General features: G+C 48.4%; 1 protein-coding gene across 6 annotated transcripts in view; it reads right to left on the reverse strand.

Moving 5' to 3' along the window:
* SEMA5B (semaphorin 5B) overlaps positions 1–5,509 on the reverse strand; it is a 116,497-nt gene extending 110,988 nt beyond the window's left edge. For 3 of the 6 annotated variants that reach the window (XM_046659715.1, XM_046659716.1, XM_046659720.1), the window contains exon 1: positions 4,410–4,837. The gene's annotated coding sequence lies outside the window, so the exon portion shown is untranslated. Of the gene's footprint in view, positions 1–4,409; positions 4,838–4,941; positions 4,999–5,389 lie in introns of those variants that run through there. The other 3 variants (XM_046659717.1, XM_046659718.1, XM_046659719.1) reach the window with 3 other exon arrangements.
* Between the last annotated feature and the right edge of the window lie 18,044 nt (positions 5,510–23,553).

Raw genomic sequence — 23,553 nt, forward strand, 5'->3', positions numbered from 1 at the left:
AAAGAAGGGCTCAATTTGGTCAATTCAGTGAAACTCAATTAGCCAAGACACTTGCTTTGATCTCTTGTCATACATTTAAGATCAAGTTAGTTAAGCTTTGTCATAAATTTAAGACCAACTTAGTGATGGCTAAACTCAAATGCAAAGATCTGAATGTGAAGAAAACTCATTAATTAGAGGTAACTATTTCCAACATACACACAGTCATCCATTGATGAAGACAGGCTAGTGATCAAGGTGACTGGATGAGGCAAAGGATGGTTCCAGGACCCACTGGGGTTCCGACCCTGAAGTATAAATACCAATATTCTCTCCCAACAGTCTTCATCCCCAGATCGCCAGGTGCCTGGCTTTGCCTCTGTCCACACCACAGGTCCAAGGCGGGCGTTCAACCCCACTTGATGAGGGAGGAATCTGAGGCATGGAGGGGGACTTGGAACGGACGGAACAGCTAAGGTGGTGGAATCCTAGCCCTCTCAGCCCTCCCAAACACTGGACCCCAAGTGCTTTGGACAATCCACGTAGCTGTCAGGTCACCCAGACAAACACACAGGGAAAAAACCTCCACAATAAATCCCATCACAGAAGTCGAGGCAATGCTAGTATTTGCGGTCTCCAAGTCACGCTGATCCACCTCCATCAAGGGAGAGCAGAGAAATGTCTTGTTTACTACTGTATCCCGAGCTTCTAGCACTGTGCCTGGCACACAGTAGGTGCCCAGTAAATGACGAACAAGGGAGTTTACTGCCACTGTTGGTCTCATTTACCATGTACCCAGCCAATAACAAAGCCAATACTTGAGGACCATGGGGAACATCTGGCTGCTGGAGGTGTGGGTGGTGGGACAAAGGAGCTCAACCCCGGTCCTTTAAGGATATAAGACAAGGTAACATGCAATTCTAATCAGCGACCTTGTCCTTTGCTCTCTGTGTCCATTCTACCACCTCATTCCTCAATAAAAGTAGTGAATTGGTTGATTGTAGGGTAGTGATCTGAGCTGCTATCTTGTTGACTTTCCCTATGAGATATAGGAGGATGACCAAGATTAAAAAGAGGAGCAATGATCAGTGTTCAAAGTAATTGTACCCAACAGCTTCTTCATCCCAGGTGCACACACTCTATCCACCAATCTTCAGCCTTGACAGGCTGATCCTCCATAAATGTCTGTCATCCCTCTGCCCCCATGCTGGGACTCCCCTTCCCCTTTTTAGACCCACACTCAGGGCTCAGTGCTTTCGGGATATTCCTTGGGACCCTCAAACATCCTATGTGAGCTTCCAGTCTTTTCTCATCCAACCCCTGAATAAAGTTTCACTATATCAGGGGAAACAAATAGTCGTGGTTGGATTTTTTTCTTTTTTGTAAAGAATAACATTGGTTTACACTCACTGGGTTCCTGGAGGGGGTTGGGGGTGGGGGTAGGGCTGCAGGAGACCTGAGTCCCAGTCCTGGCTGTACATCTGAACTTTGTATCAATGGATGTGAAGTGCTCAGATTTGTATAAGACGAGATGGCTCCCTGACCTCAAGGAACTCATCATCTCACAGAAGAATCCTAGTGGGTCCTGAGAGCGAGGGTGAGCTGGGGGTCCAGCAGGTCAGAGGCAGGACCAGACTGTGGAATGTCCCAGTCAATCCCCAAGGTTCAGGGAGACACGATAACATGTACACGCAAAGAGATGAGATCACTTCCTGGAACCTGAATTTCTTGATCTGTAGGTCTAGAGAGTCAGACCGCTCAAGGGCTGCACACTGGGTTTGTCTGGACCATTTTGTTTGGCCAGTTTGACTTTGAATACCCAGTTGTCCCCAGGCCGGGCCACTCTAATTGCCTGATCAGCACATTGTTACCTGCCTGCCCTCTGTAGGCATTTGAGTTTGTGACTCCCATGACATGGACAATCTCCAAGCCCTCTTCCAGCTTTGAGGCCCAAAAGGAAGTAACTAACCGAGGGGCTTTCAGATAAGCTGGGAAGACTACCCCAATTCAGAAAAGCTTCTGTAATTCCTCCAATCCAAACTAGGAGGTGGCAATCCACAGCGCCAAGCTGGACCTCTTGGCTTCTCTGCCTTTCTGGTCAGTCTCTGGGAGAAGTGGAAAGGGAGCCCTTCCCTGGCCTTCCCTTCTCCTGTCCCACCCTCCCTATACAGACAGCTAGTGGGGAGGCGGCCAAGGCAACAAGCCCAGCTCTCAGTCCCACCTGAGTCATCAAGCTTTCTTCAACCAGTCCTCTCCTAAGCCCCAGGCCACCACTTGGCACCCAGTCCTGGCTGCCTCATACTGCCTGTGCATTTTCCCATTCATGTTCTCCCTCCCCAAACAGACACACAAGTGTCTTAGGATCAACCTGGTGAATTGAGCAACCTCTCTGGTTGTGGGCTCAGCGCTGTGCCTCTTTGAGTCTACCAGCACCTAGCTTGGTGTATTGCACACAGTAGGAGCTTAAAAAGTGTTTGATGCCCACGCTGATGATAAGGCTGGCTGTTGTCAGCTCTGGAGGAGGAAGTCTCTGGCATTGACTCCCTGGAAAGAGAAAAGAGATGGAACACCTGCCATCCTCTCCCAAACTGGTGGTGGTAGCTGTTGATATGCAGAAAGGAGATGCCCCCACCACACACACACAGCCAGAGGCAGCCCTTCCTCCTGAGCGTCTCCCCAAAAGTCTCACTGCCCTATGGGTGACCAAGGGGCAAACTCCCTCTTTCTCTTTGATATTTTATCCCCCATCCTCCTCGGTTGGGAATCTAGATTTGGGGCAGGGTATTGGCAGTTTTTTCCAAGCTGCTTCTTAATCTGCCCCCATTTTCCCAGTTGTGCGGTCCAGTTCTAAAGCTCAAGCTCCCTCTGCTCCTTCTCAAGGTCATCTACTCCGGTTCAGAAAAGGTGACAGGCTACTTTTGAACGTCAAGAAGAAATTGTGGGGGGGGGGGGGGGGCAGTAAGTGAGGAGAAAGAATAGAAGCGAATAGGCTAAAAGATGAGGAACAGAGAGGGTGGGGAGGATGAGGAGGCCTGGAGGGCGCTGGAGAAAGGCGCCGCTGCCTAAGGAGCAGAATGAGGCCGAAGTGGTGGGTGGGGCAGGAAGGGGGTGCCTGTGAAATGTGGGCGGAGATTGGATTCGCTAGGGGCCGAAGGAAAAAGATGCGGGTGGGGGCCAGAGAAGGTAGGATCGCGGTGGGGTCTAGACACAGGCAAGCTTCCAACCCCTAATCCCAGGTCCCTTGGCTCAGCCACAGGGCCGGGAAGGGGGGCGGCCTCCCCGCTCCGGCTGCTCGCCTCCCCACCGCGGAGAGCCTGGAAGGGATCGCAGGGTGGGGGCAGAGTCCGGCGGCTTCCCCTCCCCATGCACACTCGGGGCCCACTCCCGCCTGGAGCGGCGGGGCGGAATGACCCGAGGACCCGGCGGCGGGGGGATGGGGAGGAGGGAAGAAGGGCGCCTCAGGTGGCTTCTCCTCGTTGTTTAAAGTTTGCGGTAGACGAAGGAGCCGGCTCCGTCCTTCCTCCGCCGCCGGCCCGCGGCTCCGCTCGGCCCGCTCCCCTCAGCCTCGCCTTCTCCCTCGGCGGGTCCTAAGCCCTCTTCCCCCTCGGCTCCCGCCCCTCTCGGGTCCGGGATCCCCACTCCTGTCTCCATCCCTCCCCGTGCCCGAGCGCCCCCCACTCCCTCCCTCCGCGCTGGATCTCCGGCACGACGTGAGCGGAAAGTGAATGGGCAGCCCCAACCACAAAGACAAATTACCATGAGAAAAATAAATCAGGAAATCGCCGGTCGCGTCCCCGGTTCCCGCCGCCGCACCCCTCTCCACCCGCCAAGGCGGAGCGCGGGGCTCCCGGGCCGCTGCGTCGGGGGCCTGGCAGGGCAGAGTTGGGCTCCGCAGGGCCCTGCCAGGGCAGGGGGTCTGCGAAGAACGGGTGGGCGGCGGAGCGGGGAGGTCCCCCAACAAGAGGTTTCGCACTCCGGGCCGGCCACGCGTTCCCACGCGTCTCGCCGCGCGCACTCTCCCTCCACCGGGTTTACTCGTCGGCCCTTTCTGAGCCCCATCTCGGCGCCAGTCTCCGCGCCCCGGCCCCGCGCTCTCCCAGCCTTTCATTCGGCCCTCCCCTCCTCTAGGCCCGGGGCCTGGGTCCCCATCGCGGCTGCTGCCCAGACGCTCCGGCCGCAGCCGGCGACTACCCCCTTGCAGCCCGGACCCAGAGTGGCGGGCGGCGGGAACGCTGCAGCGCGAGGGCGCCCGAGCTGGGTGGCAGCGAGCGGCGCGGAAGCCCGGGGACCCTCTCTCCTCCCGCCTGCAGCCTCTCCCACCTGGTTCCAACTTGCCAGCGCCGCCGGGCCCCCACCCCTCTACCCACCCGAGTTGCAGAAGTTTGCAACTTGCAGCCCCGGGCCGCGCAGGGGAAGCGCCCGGGACTCACCTCCGGGCTGCAGGCGCAGGTGCCCGGTTCCCGGCGGCTCCCGGCTCTCGGCGGCACTGAGCGGAGGCGGCAAACCAGAAGGGCCGGCGACGCGTCTGGGAATGGGGCGGCCGCGCAGCAGCGGCCCCCGGCCCTCCGCTCGGCGCTCCCGTGCAGTCCCGACCCGGGCCCGCGCCCGCTAGGCTCGGTTCCTCCCGCAGCCGCTGGACGCGCGGCCGACCCGCCCGGCTCCGCGGAGCTGGGCTCTGGCAGCAGCCCCCGCGCTCCAACTAGCTCCCGACCCGGCGCGCGGGTAAGAGCGGAGAGGAGGGAACGGAGCAGAGGGAGGAGGGAGGGAGAGGCTGTGGGGGAGGAGTTGGGAGCGAGGGGAGAGGGGCGGGGAGCGAAAAGGAGGTGGGGGTCGGACAGGACCTGTGGCGGCGGGCGCTTCCCCCGCCAGCTCCGAGGCGCGCTCAGGAGCGCGAGGGGGCGCCTTGCACCTCCGCGTCCCCGGGCTCGGCCCGATCCCGCCCGGGCCTGCCAAGTGTGTTACCCGGCGGTGGACAGAAGTCCCGCTCCGCAGTCGGCGTTCCAGCGGCGAGCCCCAGGCCCCCCGAGCATTTGCTGCCTTTTGCCACACCCCCCTCCGCGTCCTCGGTACCCCCATCTCGAACCTGACTTCCTCCCGGGGCGTCAGCCCACCTCAGCCCTTGGGGCCTGAGGAAATTCTGCCTTCCCCAGGCTCCCAGATTCCCCAGCCCTTTTAGCCCGGGACGATCTAGTCAATTTTTCTGCCTGTGGATTTGAAGGGGAAAAGAACCGCGTACAAAACGGGAAATCTGGTGCAAACTGCAGTCGAAGGGAGGGACGCGAGGCTGCTGGGCTGGACTGGAAAGCCAGAACTGGCCGGATTCGGGTCAACTTTACAAACGGCACGACCTTGAGTGAACCTCGCCAAGCCTCAGTTTCCTCGGCTGTAAAGTAGGGTTGGTAATACCTACCTACAGAACGATTTGAAGAACGAGTAAGGGCTACGGGGAGTAAAAGGACCTCAGGAACGTTGGGAGGGCGTCCAAGAGATTGGCGATCCCGGCAGCCGGGGGCGGGGGCGGAGGAGTGCGCTGGGCTGAGGAGGGAAGGATTCGCGCGATCACACCCAGCGAGGCTGAACTGTTTACTGGTCGAAGTATCTAGTGTTTCCTATCGCCAGACAGAGGCGCAAGCTTCAAGTGTATCTGCCCCGGCTGCCAGAGGGATGGGAAGGGAGCCCTCTGCTGAAGAAAACACGGTATTTTAAAATTAAAATGGTGACCTGAGAAAAGAAAACGAAAGAATGAAGGATAAAGACAAAGAACCTGAAAAATTAAATCCAGAGAAGTGTGATTTTAAGAGATAATCAAACAGAAATGTGAAATACAAAATTTAAGTTGGAAGAAACCATTAAAAAACTTTCTAGAATAAGCCAGACATTGAAGAATTAGAGTGAAGCTTTTTTTTTTTGGGTTGAGGAAGAGTGGCTGTGAGTTAACATCTGTTGCCAATCTTTCTGTTCTTGCTTGAGGAAGATTCGCCCTGAGCTAACATCTGTGCCAGTCTTCCTTTATTTTGTATGTGGGTCGCAGCCATGGCATGGCTACAGTCCAGCAGTGTAGGTCAGCAACCGGGAACCAGGCCCAGGCCACCAAAGCAGAGAGCACCAAACTTAGCCCGTAGGCCATCAGACTGGCCCCTAGAGTGAAGCATTTTACATTACACAATTCTGGGTAAGGGAAATCTCAGATAAAGCAGAGGGATGGAGACAGTAAGAGCCCCAGAGAAGCACCCCTTAGACACACACACACACACACACACACCCCCACCCCTCTGAGCCAAGGTGAAAAGCATCTTGGCCTGGATGATAGGAAAGAAAGAAAGAATCCAAGAAGGGAGTTTATGAGATGCTGTAAAAAGGGAAACAGGGCACAATCTCAGAAATAAAGGCTTTCTAGGGCAACAGAAATGCTGAAACTCATAATGTGCAGAATGGAGAGGAAGTTGCAAAAGAAAGACATCAAAGGATAAGAGGAGAGAGCTGCAGAGAAGAGGGAAAAAGGAAGGAAATGGGCTGTCCCAGCAGAGCAGTCTGGTGGCCCATCCATTTAATTAGAGGTAGGAGTCAAGTTGGAAGAGGTAATGCAGGGCCTCAAGTCCAAACCTGTCATTTTACAGACAAGGACAGCGAGACCTAGAGAGGGGAAGCAATGCTCCCAGAGTCACAGGCTGGGGTGGGGCAGGTCTCCTGATCTCCATGTGGGACCCTTCCACCGCTGTGAGTGCTGCCCCCCCCCATCCACATCCCATTCCCTACAGAACCATGGAGACTATTTATGTCATTGCAAAAATATAAATGTGTGTGATATATAGACATCATTTAATTGCTACAAAAACATGAAAACATTCCATGTACTGCAGGGAAAAGGGCCGAGCAGGAGAGCTTCCCATTTGTCTGGCTGGGAGAGCAGACACGATGCCTTCTGAGTGGTTCTATCAGCAGCAGCTCTCTCTTGAAAGGCAATAAAAATCTTCTCCCTCCTTCAGCATATTCTCTCACCCTCCCTCTCTTTTTCCATCATGTTTTGATTGCTTTTTCTTCCTTCCCTTCCCCTCATCACTTCATGCCTTTCCGGTTCTCCCTCTCCATGGTATGAATGAGTGTGAGAGTGCGGAAGGGGGCTTGGTACTGGAAGAGAGGAGACCCCAGTCTGGGGATACAGGCCAGGAGCCCTCCCTTTTCAGGGGAAGCAGGAGCCAAGGCAGGGAGACACCCAAGGAGACACAGACAGAGGAGCAGAGCTGCTTGGGATGCTGGGCTAATTAATCCTAATTGCTTCCTACAGTACTGTATTGATTAACAGTGATTACTCAAGAGCTCTCAATGCTAGAGCGTTTCGGAAGTCCAAGCTCAGGAACGGACAGCTGCTTCACCGGCCTGGCTTCCCACCTGCTTCAGGCAGCTCCGGAGTTTGGCCAGCCCAGCCTGGTTAGAATCTCTGAATCATTTACTTGAAACAAAACCTGGAACCTTGACCCCATCACCACAGGTTCACCACCATCTTCTGTCACCTTCCTTAAACCTTTGCACTAACCTGTGCAATAATTACTTCTATTGGGAGCGATTCTCCACCTACTGGAACAGTGTTAATTAAGCAGAATGTAAATACAGTAATTAATATAGAATTATCCAAAACAAACAAGCTAAACAGCAGCAAGCTTAGGGCGTGGGAAGGAGTTCTTAGAATTCACTCTTGACCTAGAAATTCCAAACATATTTTGAACTAAGGTGCCAAGAGATGAAGAAGTAAGTCCCAATTCTCATGCTCAATGGTGGAGCACAACGCCGTCTCCTGCCTCCCACCTGAGGGCATTTGCTGGGAGATTTAGCTACCTCTGAAAAACAAGAGTGCAGGCACTCCCAGGAGTGTGTGTAGGTGTGTGTGATGTGTAGAAGTGTGTGCATACCTGTGCATAGCCCTGGTACAAACACAAATCTGACCTTGCAGCAAAAGGCAAGCAAACAGCAGCTGCTCATGTACTGACAGGAGAGAGGAATTGAAAAGAAGAAGGCAGCAATCACTTATAATGTCCAAATAGTTTCCTGGCCCTGGCATCACCTGCTCATTGTTCTTGGGGATGGAAAAGAAAAAAGAAAATTCCCACCCCAGAAGTCATTGTCGATTTGTGAACCAAAAGCACACTTAGGTCAGAGGAGCTAAAGTGTCACTAAATGGCAGCTTTGCCATTGTCCTGAGCTAATGTGAGAGAAGAGATCTTCCTTCCTGCCTTCCTCCCCAAACATTTAAGTGCCACTCACTCTGCTAGGTGGGGAGGTCACAGGAAAAGGAGAAAGCCAGAGCCTCACAGGCAGGCTGGAGAGGCAGACATAATCACAGCAAATGCAAGGACCGTCGTGGGACCAGAGCACTGTGTGCTCGTGGAGGGCCGATGACCCACTCTCCCCAGCAGGGCAAGAAAGGCTTCACAGCAGAGGACCCTTCCAGCTGGGAATGGAGACAGGGCAGGAATTTGCCAGACAGAGAAGCGGGAGGAGGCAGAGTATTCCAGGCAAAGGAAATAGCATGTAGGAAAGCACAAAGCGATATAATTAGATTTCTGTTTTGGAAGAATTACTTGGCTCTGGTTAACAGATTCAGAGCGAGCTGAGGCAGTCAGTGTGAGCAGGTGCGTCGTGTGGCGGAAACGGCACTGCAGCCCAGTTAGAGCCTCTCACTTCTGGGGCCAGCCAGCCACTGATGAGCTGGGTGTCCTTGCACGAGCCTCTTCTCCTCTTCAATTGCCCTTCCTCGTGGAGGAAATGAGAGGAGCTGATCAACTGGTTTCTAAGGTTCTCTTTGCACACACATTCTATGGTTCTAACTCCTCCTGCAGGTACTTCTTTAAACTGTGTTCTTTACCATATTTATGCACTTAGTCCTTTCCACGTGGGTAACATTATACAGTTTACAAAAGTATTTTCCATACAGCATCTTTTGACCTTTACACTCCTGTGAAGGAGACAGCTACTCTACCGCTCCAGACGACCTTGTTCAGCCCTGTGGCTGTAAACACCAGCTCTGTGCTGATGAGGTCCACGTCTGTATCCGCAGCTCGGACCTCTCTCTGGAAACCCAGATGCAGAAGCAACCACCTGCTGCTGTCCTCCACGTGAACATCTAACAGGCAGCTCAAACTTAACATGGCCAACACTTCCGATTGTCTTTCCCCAAACTGGCTCCTCCTCCCAACTTCTCCATCCTAGTAAATGAAACCTCCATTCTTTGAGTTCTTCAAGGGCAAAATCTTGAAATCATCCCATACTCCACATCTAAACCATCAACAAATCTCATCGCCTCTACATTTGAAATACTTTCAGAATATGATAATTCTCCTCACCTCCTCCTCTAGCACCCCAATTCAAACCAACCTCCTCTCTCCCCTGGATGTTGGCTCTGCCTCCTTCACCTCTGCACATACAGTCTGTTGTCCACACGGAAGCCATCCACAGTCAGATCCTGTCACTCCTCTGCTTAAAACCTGTGCTCCCCAGCTCACTAGAGGAAAAGCCCCATACTTACCAAGTGCATTTCTGACATCATCTCCTACGCTTCCCTTCTCATCAGCCTCACCAGCCTCTCCACTGTTTCTCAAACACCCGAGTTTCCACCTCAGGGCATTTGCACTTGACGTTCTCTCTGCCTGGAAAGCTCTTTGGTCCGATGTCCACATGGGTCATTCCCTCACTTCCTTCGGTCTCTGTTCAAATATCAGTTCATTAGAGATGAGTTGCTATCCTTTCAAAAATGACAAACCTCTGTCACTCCCTATCATTACCTCACACTGTTACTTATTAAGTACTAGACATACTTATTGTCTGTCTCCTCTGACCAGAAGATAAATTCCATGAAAGTGGGGATATTGCCTGCTTTGTTCATTGCTACAGTCCCAGCCCATGGAATGGTGCTTGGTAGAAAGAAGTGCACGATGACAATTTAGTGAGTGAATTACTATTATTGTCCCCATTTTACAGATAAGGAAACTGAGGTGCAATGACACAGTTGGCCATTTTCAGAGCTGAGATTTGAACTTAGATTTTTCCATATCATGCTGTCCTTTCCAATTGATTATTAGTCAACAGCTATATTTGCACTAAAAATCTTTTTAATAGAAAATGCATTTAGAGTAAAACACAAACTAATTGTCTTCAACCCAGTTAACCACGTGGGCCCATTGACCCACACAGCAGCTCTCCAAGTCACAACAGAGTGAAGAGTTAGCTCTCAAAACTCAAACCTCTAAAGTGGCCGCCAATCCCACATCTTCACATTCATCCTGGCGTCATTTTTGTTTCTCTCGTTACAGTTCTAGTTTTTCTTCTCAATCCCTAAAAAAATAAATCCCCTTCCAGGCCTTCATATATTTATCCTCCCCCATTATCTCTGGCAACTTGTGTAAACAAGTGTGTACATGCACACACACACCCCATTTTCACGTCTCCTAAGTCAGGAGTGTGGTGAGAGAGAAGGAAGCCTGACTTTGTGGCTTGCCCTTGGGCTGACACCTGGGGGCAATCACCTCTCTCTCCCCAGGCACTCAGAGTGCCTCTCCACCTTCCTCTTTCCTGCCATCCTGGCAAACACTGTCAGATTTGGGCTGAGGATGAGTCAGGAGGAAGTGAGATAGGGGAGGGGTGTGAATCAGAAGGCAGGGCAGAGGCACGGCTGGTCCAGCAGATGACAACAGGCTTCCTGGCTGACAAGCTAGATAAAGGGCCAAGTCAAGTGCTCGAACCTAGGCAAGGGGGCAGGGGTCACTCTCAGGACATTTGGAGCCATGGAAGAACACAAGGTGTGGTCACCCTTGAAGACATTTGAAAACAAGAGATCTGTGTCTATGATTCTTTCCCAGGGCCAGGGTGAAGCTGCAGAGGTCCTGGATGGATCAGGACAGACTGGGTGTTGGCCAAGGAAACCTAAGGCTGTATCCCCAGAGAGAGATCTGAATCCTGCTAGGAAGAGGACCCCAGATTGTAACAAAGAAGAGGCCCAGGCCTGATACTTAGAGGACCAGAGCAGGGCCAGACCTCCAGACAGCAGATAAGGAGGAATCTGAAGGAGAATCTGCTGCCTGAGTCGGGGTAGAAAACCACTAACACAATTGAGAGGTCCAGAAGGCTCCTGTGCCCTGACAAAAATGTATCACCCTGGCCCCTGAAATCCTCATGGTGGAGGGACAATAGGATGGCATCACGCCTTATCTAGACAAGCAACCTCTAAATTAACAGCGCCTTAGCAGGGGTGGGGGATAAACAGTAATTCTCTCCAAATTATCTGCTGAGCACGTCACTGTACCGGGACTGTGCTACGTACCCAGAACCCATGGAGAGGAATCCTTCAATACATCGTTATTGATTGAATGCACGGAGGGATATGGTAGAAGATGAGGCTGGACTGTGAGCTCGGCCAGATTAGAGAGGCCTGGAATGCCATGGGAGGGCATTGGATTTAATCCAACAGGCCAGGCAAGGAGGACCACCTGATGTGGTGAGATGATGGCAGTGGGTGGGCTTGAGTGAGGGAAGCCCATTAGGAGATTGTTACAAAAGCCCCTACAACTCACTGAGACCTTGATTAGGGCGGAGATGACAAAAATAATGAAAACCCATTATTCACCTCGGCTGGATGAGGCAGGAACTGAAGGGACTAGGAAACAGAATAGGGAACGGAGATAGAGAGGAGTGAAAAAATAAGAACAGGAATATGGATGTCCAGAGAAGCTGGAGGTATGAGCCAAGTGGATAATAAGGGAAGGCCCGGTGAAGAGAATTTTGCCCCCTGTCAATATGGCTTAGCGCTGGCTCTGCCCCAAGTCTGGGAAGCGAAGCGGGGTGGGATGTGCCCTTAACACATCCTGTGATGCTGCAGGCAGCTCGGATCTCAGACGTTAGCTGAGAAGCCCTGATTCTCGAGGAGAAGCAGCAGGCTCCTTCATTTCAATTAAATGAGAATTCTCTGCCTCTGTTATTTGCTCAGTTCTGCACTGAAGCTAGAGAGGACACAGACAAAGGATGAGCAATGCTTAAGGGATGATCATCTTATTGGGAATATGAGGTGCCTGCAAGAAGTAAATAGCAGGTAAATGCCAGACTGGCTGCTCCAGCAATAAACACCAAACAAGTTCAAGAGAGAGGGAGCCCATGGAGCTGTGTCCAGGAAGGCGTCTTGAAGGAGATGGGAGTTGTCCTGGACCACACAGAAGATGTAGGAGTGGACAGGCACAGGGAGGGAAGAGACACACAGTGGAGTTCTTTGAGAAAGTAAAAAAGTAGATAAAAGGGAGAAACAGCTATAAACTACTTAGACTTTTTAAAAGCTTTTGACAAAATTCTCTAAGAAAGTCTCTTTTAAAAGGTTATATCACCGTGGGGCTAGAAGAGGGAATGATGTCTCTTTTATCAAGATTAGTGAAAAACTGAGATATGGAAAACAGAAGGTAGGAGCAGATTTTGGCTTCTCTAGATGGGACACTGTTAAAACTCCCTCCTCAAGAATCAATGCTGTAAATGGATAAACAAAATACGGTATAGACATATGGCAGAATATTATTCGGCTTTAAAAAAGAAGGCAGTTCTAACACATGCTACAATATGGATGAACCTTGAGGACATTATGCTAAGTAAAATAAGCCAGGCACAAAAGGACAAATACTGTATGATTCCACTTCTATGGGGCACCCAGAATAGTCAAATTCACAGAGAAAGAGAGTAGAATGGTGATTGCTAGGGCCTGGGGTGATGGGGAAATGGGGTACAGAGTTTCAGTTTGGGATGGTGAAACAGCTCTGGAGATGGATGGTGGTGGTGTTTGCACAACAATGTGAATGTACGTAATGCCACTGAACTGCACGCTTGAAAAATCATGAAGATGATAAATTTTGTTATGTGTATTTCACCACCATTTAAAAAGAAAAGAACCCCAATATATGTAGAATGACCCAGTATATATACTAAGAAGCCAATATTTTTTTAAAATAGCTAACATGCTAAATGTTATATTATGTCCACTTCACCACCACCACCTCAAAAGAGTCCTAGCCAAGATTGGTCAGATTTAACATCTTCATGAACGTTCTGGAGGGGAAAGTCACATGACAAACCTCCACGTTGTAGATGACTAATGCATTCTTCTGGTTACAGTAGAAATAAACTGACAGGCTTTGACAGTAGAAGACACCAGAACCATCGTCCTCAATCCTGGATGGTCAATAGAATTGCCAGGGGGAGCTTTTAAATAGATCTGTATCTGGACCCCAGCCCAAGAGAGTCTGATTTAGCTGCCCTGCGTTGGGGCCTGGGGAACTGGTGTTGTTTCAAAGCTCCCAGGTGATTCTGATCTACAGCCAGGGTTACCTGTGTAGAGCATTAAAGCTGAAAATCCCTGGGCTTGAGTCTGGGCTCTGCCGTTTGCCAGCTGTGTGATGATCAAGTTACTGGATCTCTCTGTTTCTCAATAGTCTTGTCTTCAAAATTGGGTAATTATAATCCCTACTTCAAAGGGTTGCAGAGAGGATTACAAAAGATACTGCACACTTAGCACCGTGCCTGGGGCGTTTTAAGAGCTCACTAAATGTTAATTATTATTGTTATCAATTGAGTTTGCATAAATTGGCAGATGAATTTAGCATGGCATGTACAAACATGTTTAAAAATAAACAAATCCAAACTTTGTGACTAACATCTCTGTCAAAAGCCAGGAAAGGACCTGTGTCTTTAGAAGCATTTTCCCTTCCAGTACGTGAGTGTGAAGTACTGCTTTGCTCCAAAGGCCAAAAAAACACACATCAGGCATCAGCAAGGGGTCAAGGGAACTGAAAATAACCCAACCCACACCATTGCATTTTTCTAAACTCGGTGCATCCTCCCCTCCTTGATTTGGGCGTCACAGAACCTCTGAGGGGATGTTCTGACACTGGAGAAGAAATGGAGATAGAGCAATTGAGGGCTGTGGAGAGAAGACAGGCCATAAAGTTTAGAATTCTCCAGACTGGAAAAGGACGCGACGGAAATCAGTAAGCTCATCAAGAACCAGGAGAAGGTGAACAAAGACTTATTCAACCTGAACATTCACTGGAGGGGAAGATGAGCGAGGAACAGTTAGAACAAATAAAAGAAATGGGTAATAAATTCGTGAAATGCGTTACTCCGAGATGTTTCACATGAGGGAAATGTAAATGAGTTCACAAAGGGTCTGGATGAATTAATGTCAGAGATGTAAATGGATGCCCAGGGGAGCTGACATACGCCCACATTGAAGGCACGTCCTTTCCAACAATGGGCTGGAGAGACCATAGTCTGACCAGGATATGCGTTCCAATTTTCTTAGTGTCCCTACAGAGTGATTTGGCGAAGGGTCAGGAATGAATATGAATGTGCTATGTTTAGGGACAGTGAGAAAACTAGTTTGGCTGGAGTAAAGGGGCCATGTTAGGAAGTGAGGGTGTTTGCCCACATATGAAAGACTAGATTATCACTAGATTATTAAGGGTACCCAGAACTCGTACTGAGAGGCTGAAATTAGTCCAGAAATCACAGAATGTTGTAGCTCTTCTAGTCCCACTCTTTCCTTTAAAGGATAGAAAACTTGAGCTCAAGGAGATAAATTCACTTGCCAAGGTCCTATAATGTGTTAACAACAGACTGGATGTGGGAAGGACTTTGGAGGAAGACCATTACTAAGTCAGTAACCTTGAGCAAGTGTCTGACCTTTGAGCCTCCGTGAAATAACATGACCCTCCCCAGGCCACATTAGCTTGGGGGTAAAAGTAGAGACTTGGCAGAAGTCACAAAGCTCTGTTTCTCAGGTTCCACCCCCATTTAGCTCTGTGGGAATCCTAAGTTTCCCCCAGTTCCTCCAGGCAGTGCTTGCAAGCCCCAGCGTAGCTCTCAGCTCAAGTCCTGTCAGCTGCCCTTACTTCATCCCTCCTCCTTGCTTTGGCTTTTTGGGTTAATGTCCCCAGCCTCTACTGGTGTCCCATTTGAGTGCCCTCCTCGTGTCCAACAATATCTCCAACTCATGTGTTGATGTTTGCGTAGAGGGCATTGTCTCCCAGGGTGCAGAAACCACTGGCCTCAGTTTCCCCCTCACTGTCCTTTTTAATTGTTTCTTGAAAATGGAACCAAAGTACCTTTGGGTGTTGTTTGCTCTGTCCTGCAGCTCTCATGCCTCAGGACTGGTGTCTAGGCTCCTGGACAACCTGAGTGGTACCTTCCTGCTGCCCTCACACTTCACCCTCTCCTCCAAAACTGGTTCATCACCCTTGAACTTCTCCCAGTTGGATCCTCAGTGCCCAGCACAGTGTTGAATACATTATAGGCGCTCAACAAATACTTGTTGAATGAATTCATGGGCAAATATCTCTCTTCCAGTGGATTCTCTCTTCACACTTAGAAAATTAATTTTTTCCCAGGAGAGTCAAACCAGTTCCTGCCTCCTTGTCCACTCATTGTCCCTGTAGCTTCCAGATGGGCTTATCTGAACTTCAGGGTAAACATGGCTTAGGCTCCAGCTAGGATCCTATAAATCTAGGGTGCATCCGATGAGATAAGGTAGATCAACGTGTCCAGCATAGAGCCTGGGAGATCACAGATAACTCAACACCATTATTCCTTTTCTTTCTTTAGCCTAACTAGGATCACTGAGTCAGAAGGGGAGAAAATATCAAAGGTTTCACACAAAGAAATTCATTCAAAATGAAAGCAATTTGGAGTGGGGAAAATTGTGGTACATCCACATCTGGCATAATGTGGGTAGTTCTACTCACTGAACCTCTAAAGGGCTACAAGGATTTCATTTACTACAATTTTGCTTTAGAACTCATCCTTTTCCGGAGGATTAAAGCAAGTTAAAAAGTTAGAAAACAAACACTTATATAAGAAAAGAAGGAAAAGAAAAATAAACATATCAACCAATTGATTGGTTTCAAGAATGAGGAGAGTGAGAAGCGAGGCTGGTAAGGGAAGAGATGGTTGTCAGGGGATGAACATGTCACAGGTTAGTGTAATTGGGATGGAGACCAAAGAGGTACATCTGTGGGAGTTCGTGGATGGGGGTGCGGAATGCTCAGTGTTTCTTTGATCAATCTAAGAAGAAAATAGAAACCCGGTTAAAGGCAACAAAAGAGGTATGTTGGTAGATTTGAACTTGGAAATGAAAATAGTACTGCTTTGAAGGAGGCAATTTGTACTGATGCTACAGAATGATATTTGAGATGTTAACCACTGTGTTCTTTTCTTCTCCTCTTTTTCCTCTTCTCCATCTTATACTGGCCTCAAGGCAAGAGAAGAGAAAGCTCCCTGGATTTTCTAGACCTTGGGAGTGGCATGAGAGGGCACATTTAGTTCCTATGAGTCGGGTGGCAGAGTTAACGCAGAGAGAGCGCCAGAGCAAGCTGGAGCCCTGGGAGAGGTGTCTCAGATAGGATGAGGGGACGTGCATCAGAGGGATGTGGTCTGGTCTGTCACCACCAGTGAATCTGATGGGGATATGACCACAACTCAGGGATCCCCAGGACCAAGTCTAATTATGAGGACCGTAGAAGCTGCAGACAGACACCTCCATTCACCTTACAACCCCACTGCCAGGGGAGAATTTGCAGAATCTCATATTCCTTTAGGAACTCAATACCTTCCCCAAAGGAAAAGGAGAAATCATATTGAGTTGACTAGGATTTAAATAAAAAATGGCTAAGAACTACTGAATTGTATTGAGTTCACTTGAAAGTGACTATTTCTTGCATCAAGCAGAATAGGGGCTCAAGGTCAGAAATTAACTTGAGTTATAAGAAAACGAAGTTACATGTTCGCACATCCTAGTTTGTGCATGTGAAATTTGTACCTGCTATTCTGGTTTTTATTGCCGCTGTTGCTATAGTAACACCTCAATTAACCAGATAGCATCCTTCCAGGAGCTTTGTGCTTCAGGAATAGCCCCAAAATGGAGATGAAACCTATTTCTAATGGTAAATAGTCCCTGCACATGGAGTGACAATGAAAATGGTAAAAGTAGAAAAGGTCTGAAGAGCTCACTAAGACTGGTGTGCCAGAAGCCCCTGTATTCTCTTCTTTCTTCCACCACTTCTTGGATGTGTGGCCTTGGACAAGTCTTTTAACCTCTCTGAGACCAAGAACTTGGCAGGAGAATTGTGACTATTCCTGGGAAACCATGATGAGCTACACATGTGCAACGTAGGATTTCCCTATTAGATGATGATTTCAGGTCACATGTGGGTGTATTTGTCATTCAGCCTCTAATACAGTGTTTGGCAAGTGCTAAATGTCCACTGTATGCATGTGGAACTGAACAGATTGACCACAGCTGGTAAGGTCAAAATGCTCCCTGGGAACATGAAGACCACAAGAAGAGGGATAAGGAGAGAAAGGAGAAGAAAGGGGCAGGAAGCAGAGCAGGAAATGGTGGAAAAGTCAGTCAGGAGTGCTTCAGAGTCAGAACCACTAACTGTGACCTTGGGCAAGTTAATTCATCATTCTGGACCTCAGCTACCAAATGGGATAATAATAGTACCTACCGCCTCGGGTCCATGTAGGATTAAATGATTAGCATAAGTAAAGTAGTGGTACATAGAAGAGCTCTGTGTTAATTACTGCTATTATTAGACACATTCACAGGGCATATGAAAGATGGGTACTCTCATCAATAATTAAAGAAATGCGTATGAAAACAAAATACCATTGTCACCTGTTGGCAAAGATTATTTTTAAAATTATTTACAATCCTTGAAACTTTCACCTTCTATGAAGATATAAAAAAATTGAAGGGATGGCAATTGGGGAGGAAAGGATTATTTGAGGAGGATTTCTCTGGAAAGAGTTGTGCTGAGAGTCCCATCGTCCCCTGTCTGTTGTGGTCATCCGTCGGTGTCCCCGTCCCCGCCCACCAAGGGTGGAATGCCAGTCCCTATTCATCAACTCAAGGCTAGTGAATGGGGATTCAACAAAACCACTCAGAAAAAAAAACTATGTGACCCTCCCATTGGAGGAGGGGAACACAGGAGACTGGTATCTGTCCCCATGAACCCAGACGGCAGGGGAGGTGGGGGAGCTGCTTGGGAGGCTGAGAGCAGGAGAGTTGCAGTCAAAGAGACACAGCAGGGAAGTCTCAAAAAAATCCGGGAAAGTGTCCCCAAGACAGAGGCAGCTTTAAATATTCTCTGTGCTATGTTATGAGAGCACAAGGCCGTCTTGTGACAGGACCAGAAAAATAAAAACTTTCTTTTCCTCCTTCCCACTCCTTCTTCCCTGGCTGTGGCCACAGAGGGATGAGAAGCAGCAGGTAGTGGAAAGAGGAGGAAAGAGGCTGACCACTCTCACTGCCAAAGGCAGACAGCTTGCCTAGATAGGGGAATGGGGGCAAGTCTTATCTTTAATGAAGATTAAAGTGCTAATAGAATTAGCCTTCTATTACTGAATTTAAGATTGTGTTTGAATCTTAAAGTGATCACAAGCTGTTTTATTATTTAAAAGTGAATAGAGTTTAAACAGGGAGTAGATTTCCTCTGATAAGCAGGTTTAAAGAGACGTGGGAAGCGGAAAATAATTTGTTTTAGTGTTACATCCTATGAATCCTCTTTACCGATGGCAGATTGTTTTCAGGGAACGCTCAGTTGTTGCTGTGGATGGCCCTATTTGCCAGCCCAGCATCCAGCCCCCTCTGTTAGCAGCACCCTGATTTCCCGGTGGGGAATGACTGCTCCCTCAGGCTGCAGTTTTGGTAGACTTGTTAACCAAGGCACCCACTCCCTCTGGCTAAGAGAAGGGCGTGTACCAAAGCTAAGCCAATTGGACTTTCTCTCCAGACTCTTGACCTTGAGGGCAGAACCAACATTAGTTCCTCTGCCCAGATCTCTGGAAATTCCCTTGATTCTATGGGCTGCCCCAAATCCATCAAATAAATTCCTTTTCCACATAAGTTAGCCATTGCCAATCTCTGCTGCCTGCAATGGAAAGATCCGTGTGTCAAACTAGAGGGAAACCATATGTGCCAGAAGAGAGCTGGCGATGTGACAAGTGTCATCCTATGACAGGGATTCCCAAGTTCCTCTAATGAAAATGTCACAGAGCACATCTCAGCTTTCGTGGAAAGTGGACAGTTATAAAAGGTGGCAGGTGGGTAGGTAGGTAGATAGATAGCCACACATATAGGTAGATATGGATACGATTTTTATTTTGTTTATCATACAGTCTCCTCTCTCTGGCCCTGTGCTAATCGAAATGGTGAATAGATTTGAATAAGCAAGTGTGGTTGATGGAGTCGTGTAATTTCCGATGGGTTGCTTTGGCATTTCAAAATGAGACACAGAATTAGAAGATGATACCAAGTTAGTGAAAAGGAATTGCTTTGTCATGAAGCCATAGACCAATTTCATGGCTTTTTCAAGAAACTATTTTCTGAATACTGTCTCTCTTGAGCAGTTTTATAGTGTTTCTGAGACCGGTTTGTTATGTGAGGTTTAATGATCTCTATCCCAGTAGGTATCAGTGAATCAAATGTCCTGGGGTTCAAGCTGAATAAAATAGATTAAAATCTAGAAATGTGCATTGAGCTCTGTAGCAGATATTGTTGGTGCCCTACCCAGTAGCTGTCCCCTCCCACTTGTTTGTTAATAGAATATGTGTACTGTTCAACTATCAGGCAGTCATGTATTTCAGGGACGGGTCACCCCAGCCCCAGTCCAATGGACAGTCTTAGTCATTCAAAATAATTCTATTTATTTTGCTGGTGATTGGCTTTGAAAAAGACATGTGACTGAACCCTGTCCAGTGGGATATTAGTATCCATTTGCTGGATAGAACGTTCCAAGAGAGGTTTCTTAGTCTTACATGGAGACACAATAAAAAGATTGGCCCTTTTCTGCCTCTGGATGGTAATATGTGAGGATGTCATGCCTGGAGATAGTGCAGCTATCTTGTGACTATGAGGAAAGCTAGCTAGTGTACTTAGGATGGCAGAGAGGAAAGATAGATAGAACTTGGATCATTGATAATGTTGAGCCAATTAATTAACCAACCCTAAAACGGCTTTACCTCTAGCCTTCTTATTATGAGAGTTAAGGGTAAGTCTCTTTATTGTTTCAGACATTTTGAGTTGTTTTCTATTATTTGAAAGCCTTTTCCTTTGAAGAGTTTACAATCTCGCTTAAAATTTTCACAGAATGGGGGCCGGCCCTGTGGCCAAGTGGTTAAGTTCTCACGCTCTGCTTTGGGGGCCCAGGGTTCGCCAGTTCAGATCCTGGGTGCAGACCTACACACTGCTCATCAAGCCACGCAGTGGCAGCATCCCACATAGAAGAACTAGAATGACTTGCAACTAGGATATACAACTAGGTACGGGGGCTTTGGGGAGGAGAAAAAAAAGGAAGATTGGCAACAGATGTTAGCTCAGGGCCCATCCTCCTCACCAAAAAAATAAATAAAGCATACCTTTAAAAAAAAATTCACAGAATGGATCTTTCAATATATAGCACCAGTTGCTTTCAGACAAAGATATATTTCCCAACTGGTACTAGCATTCTTTTGAATCTTATATGAAAGATTACTTGAGAACCACAGAACTCCCTAGATAAGCAGATCTATCCTATGACTAGATAATTCTAAAATGCTCCCTGAGGTTATGGTCTGACAATATTTTTACCAGCTTCCTGCCGTCCCCAATCACCCTCCTCACTCCATGTTACTTCCCTGATCTGACCTATGGACCAGGGGGATATTCTGAGTATGAAGTATTGTTGCAAAACAAATGTCATGAGCCAGCTGCTCTATCAGTAGATACTACTGAGGATTTCTTCAGCCTTGTGACAATATTAAAGATATGGCTTTCATATTACTCGTGCCTGAGAGTCTCTCAAAAGTCAAATATTAAACAGAACTTGAGGAAATCGTGACCAGTGGCATATCTAGAGAAAAGTGAGATGAGGAGGAGGATGATAATATCAAAGATGTTTTGAACAAATCAGTGTCAAAATCCTCCTGCACAACTTCCTGGAAATGGTAAAAGATACTCTGCCTTTACATCCAAACCCAAAGCTCCTACCTGTGAAGGCACTGGGGGCCCAGTCTAGCTCACGGTAGTAGAGATGCAGAAATAACTAATGGCTGCTGAAGGGTTAAAAGACACGGATAGCCACAGTGAAGAAGAAAACGCTGGTCTGGAGGACAAAGCAATCACTGGGGAGAAGGTAGCTCTGACCTTTGATTTGCAAATTAATTTTGCAGAAAGGCAACTTGCAGTACATTGTCCCCAAGAGCAGACAGGATACAACCTTCCCCTAGTTTTATGAGAGAGAAGCAAATAGCCAAAAAGCAAGCCGCCTTTGGGGCTTTTCCAAGAGAGCAATTTGCAGGGTGCATCCCGGGGTCAGGGATCACTCAGCCTTATGGGCCACCCCGTCCGCCATGATTACTGCAGTATAAAGTGATGGCCGGTGTTTGGGAGGCTGACCAGAGCCTGCATGGTGAGGAGGGACACCCCAGGCTTCGATGCCACCTGTCTCCTACCACTCCTGCCTCCTGTCTCCACCTATCCCTAGTTGTGTGACCTTGGGCAAACTCCTTATCCTTTTTCAACCTTAGTTTTTTCACTTATAAAACACAGATAAGAGGCCCACCTGCTACATAACATGAATGTGGTGGATGCCTATTGTTTTGTGGATCCATACCCCTTTGTCTCCCGACCCCCCTCACTCCACCTACAAGGTTTCCAGGGTGGTCATCCTGTTAGTACCTTGACCTCTGCCTCTTGGCCACAGTTTTTGGTCTGAGACACACACCAACCAAACTGGGCTAATGGGAGTGCTGTCCAGGGAAGTTTAGGAAATGAAACAATGGAGAAAGAAGGGCTAGTCTCATACTGAAACTGAGGACCAATAAACTGAAGACAGGAAGATTCCTTTGACTTCAGAGCAGAAAAAGATGGTCAGCAGTGAGAGAGAACAAGGAAGGAGGAGCCCAAAGATAACCAGAGAAGAGAAAAAGCAACTTTCCCCTGGTCCTCCCGCAGGGCTCCAGCCTGGTCCCACTCAATTCCCCGTGCTTGGACTCTATTGGAGACCCCATAAATCTGTCTGATCATCTCCATTTTTGCCTAGCTTGGCAGGAGTCATTTTCTGATACTTAATGACCAACGGAGTCCTTCATAACACAGCATAATATATGACAGGGGGTTCTCACTATTCATTCAACAAATATGTCTTGAGTGCCTACGCTGTGCCAGGGAGATCCTAGGGTCCGGGATACACAGTCCCTATACTCCTGGGACTTACAATCCCTTGGGGAATCTGTATTCCACATTTCACAAATAATCACCCAAGTAAATGTATGCTTCAACGCTTGTTTCCTTTCCCTTGTGTTATTAGAAAAGGGCTAAATTATGTCCCATACAGACACTTAAGAAGCTAGAGAAGCATCTTAATGAGGTTAAAGGTCAAGTTCTGGCACTTCAACAGTTAAACTTCAGTTGTGTAGAAAATGTACTAATCCCAACAGCTTCTTCCCTCCTGCCAAATGTGTGGCCTCGCTGTGTATCCATGGGCCTCACATTTCCCATCATCACCTTTATTGCTCTCTTTAAGTCCTGGGGTTTCAATTTCCCTTCCCATCAGAATGATTCTGCTTCTAACAACCCCAGACCTTTCCCCCTGTTATTCTGTAGCCCCAGGCTGGTGCATCCACATCGCCTAAGACAGCCATCTCTCCCCAGCATAGGGCTGCGCAGACCCCAAGGAGCTGTGTTGTCACTGATTTATGACTCCTTGTCCTCTGCCTGTTGAGGAAAATCACTTTATCAAGATGAGAAGTCAGGGTGGGGGTGGAGCGGTGTTTCCTTTTGGCTCCACAAGCTCGCCTGCATATTCCGGAGGCTTACATTTACAAGTCATCAGGACTGCGTGTGAGTGATGTGGAGAGAAATTACCAAATACTAAGCAGAGATGTGTGCTTTGCCTTACATTTATTCAGTTATGCTTTTCAGGATTTAAATGCAGGGTGGGGACGGAGCGATGCTGAATGTGGCAATAAGGAGCAGAGGCAGCCTGCCTACAGACGTTTTAGGGGAGACACTTTCCTGCCTCTTAGTCTCCCATTCAATGAATCTGAATGTACTCAGGTTTTATTAGCATCATCTTCATTGTCATCAATACTATGATCATCAGATTTCTGAAATGGAAGGTTCTTGAGCATCCTCCTAGTTGAACCCACTGTTTCACAGATGAGGAAGCTGAGGTTCAGAAAGGAGTAATGATTTGCCTGAGGTAATCCTGTACCACTGGGGCAGGGGCTAAAAACCAGATCCTTTGACTGCTGATCCATTGTTGTCAGGCTTTCTGTGCTGAGTAAGACTGACTCACTGGGTGTTGTCCAGTGGCCCCAGCGTGGTATGCAGCGAACTCAACATTAGGGTGTCCCATGGGACCAGCCCGGTGTCACAGTGGTTAAGTTCGCATGTTCTGCTTTGGCAGCCTGGGGTTCACCGGTTTGGATCCCTGGTGAGGACATGGCACCGCTTGGCAAGCGATGCTGTGGTAGGTATCCCACATATAAAATAGAGGAAGATGGGCACGGATG

Source organism: Equus quagga, chromosome 4 (assembly GCF_021613505.1).
Source record: "Equus quagga isolate Etosha38 chromosome 4, UCLA_HA_Equagga_1.0, whole genome shotgun sequence".
NCBI classification, from domain to species: domain Eukaryota; kingdom Metazoa; phylum Chordata; class Mammalia; order Perissodactyla; family Equidae; genus Equus; species Equus quagga.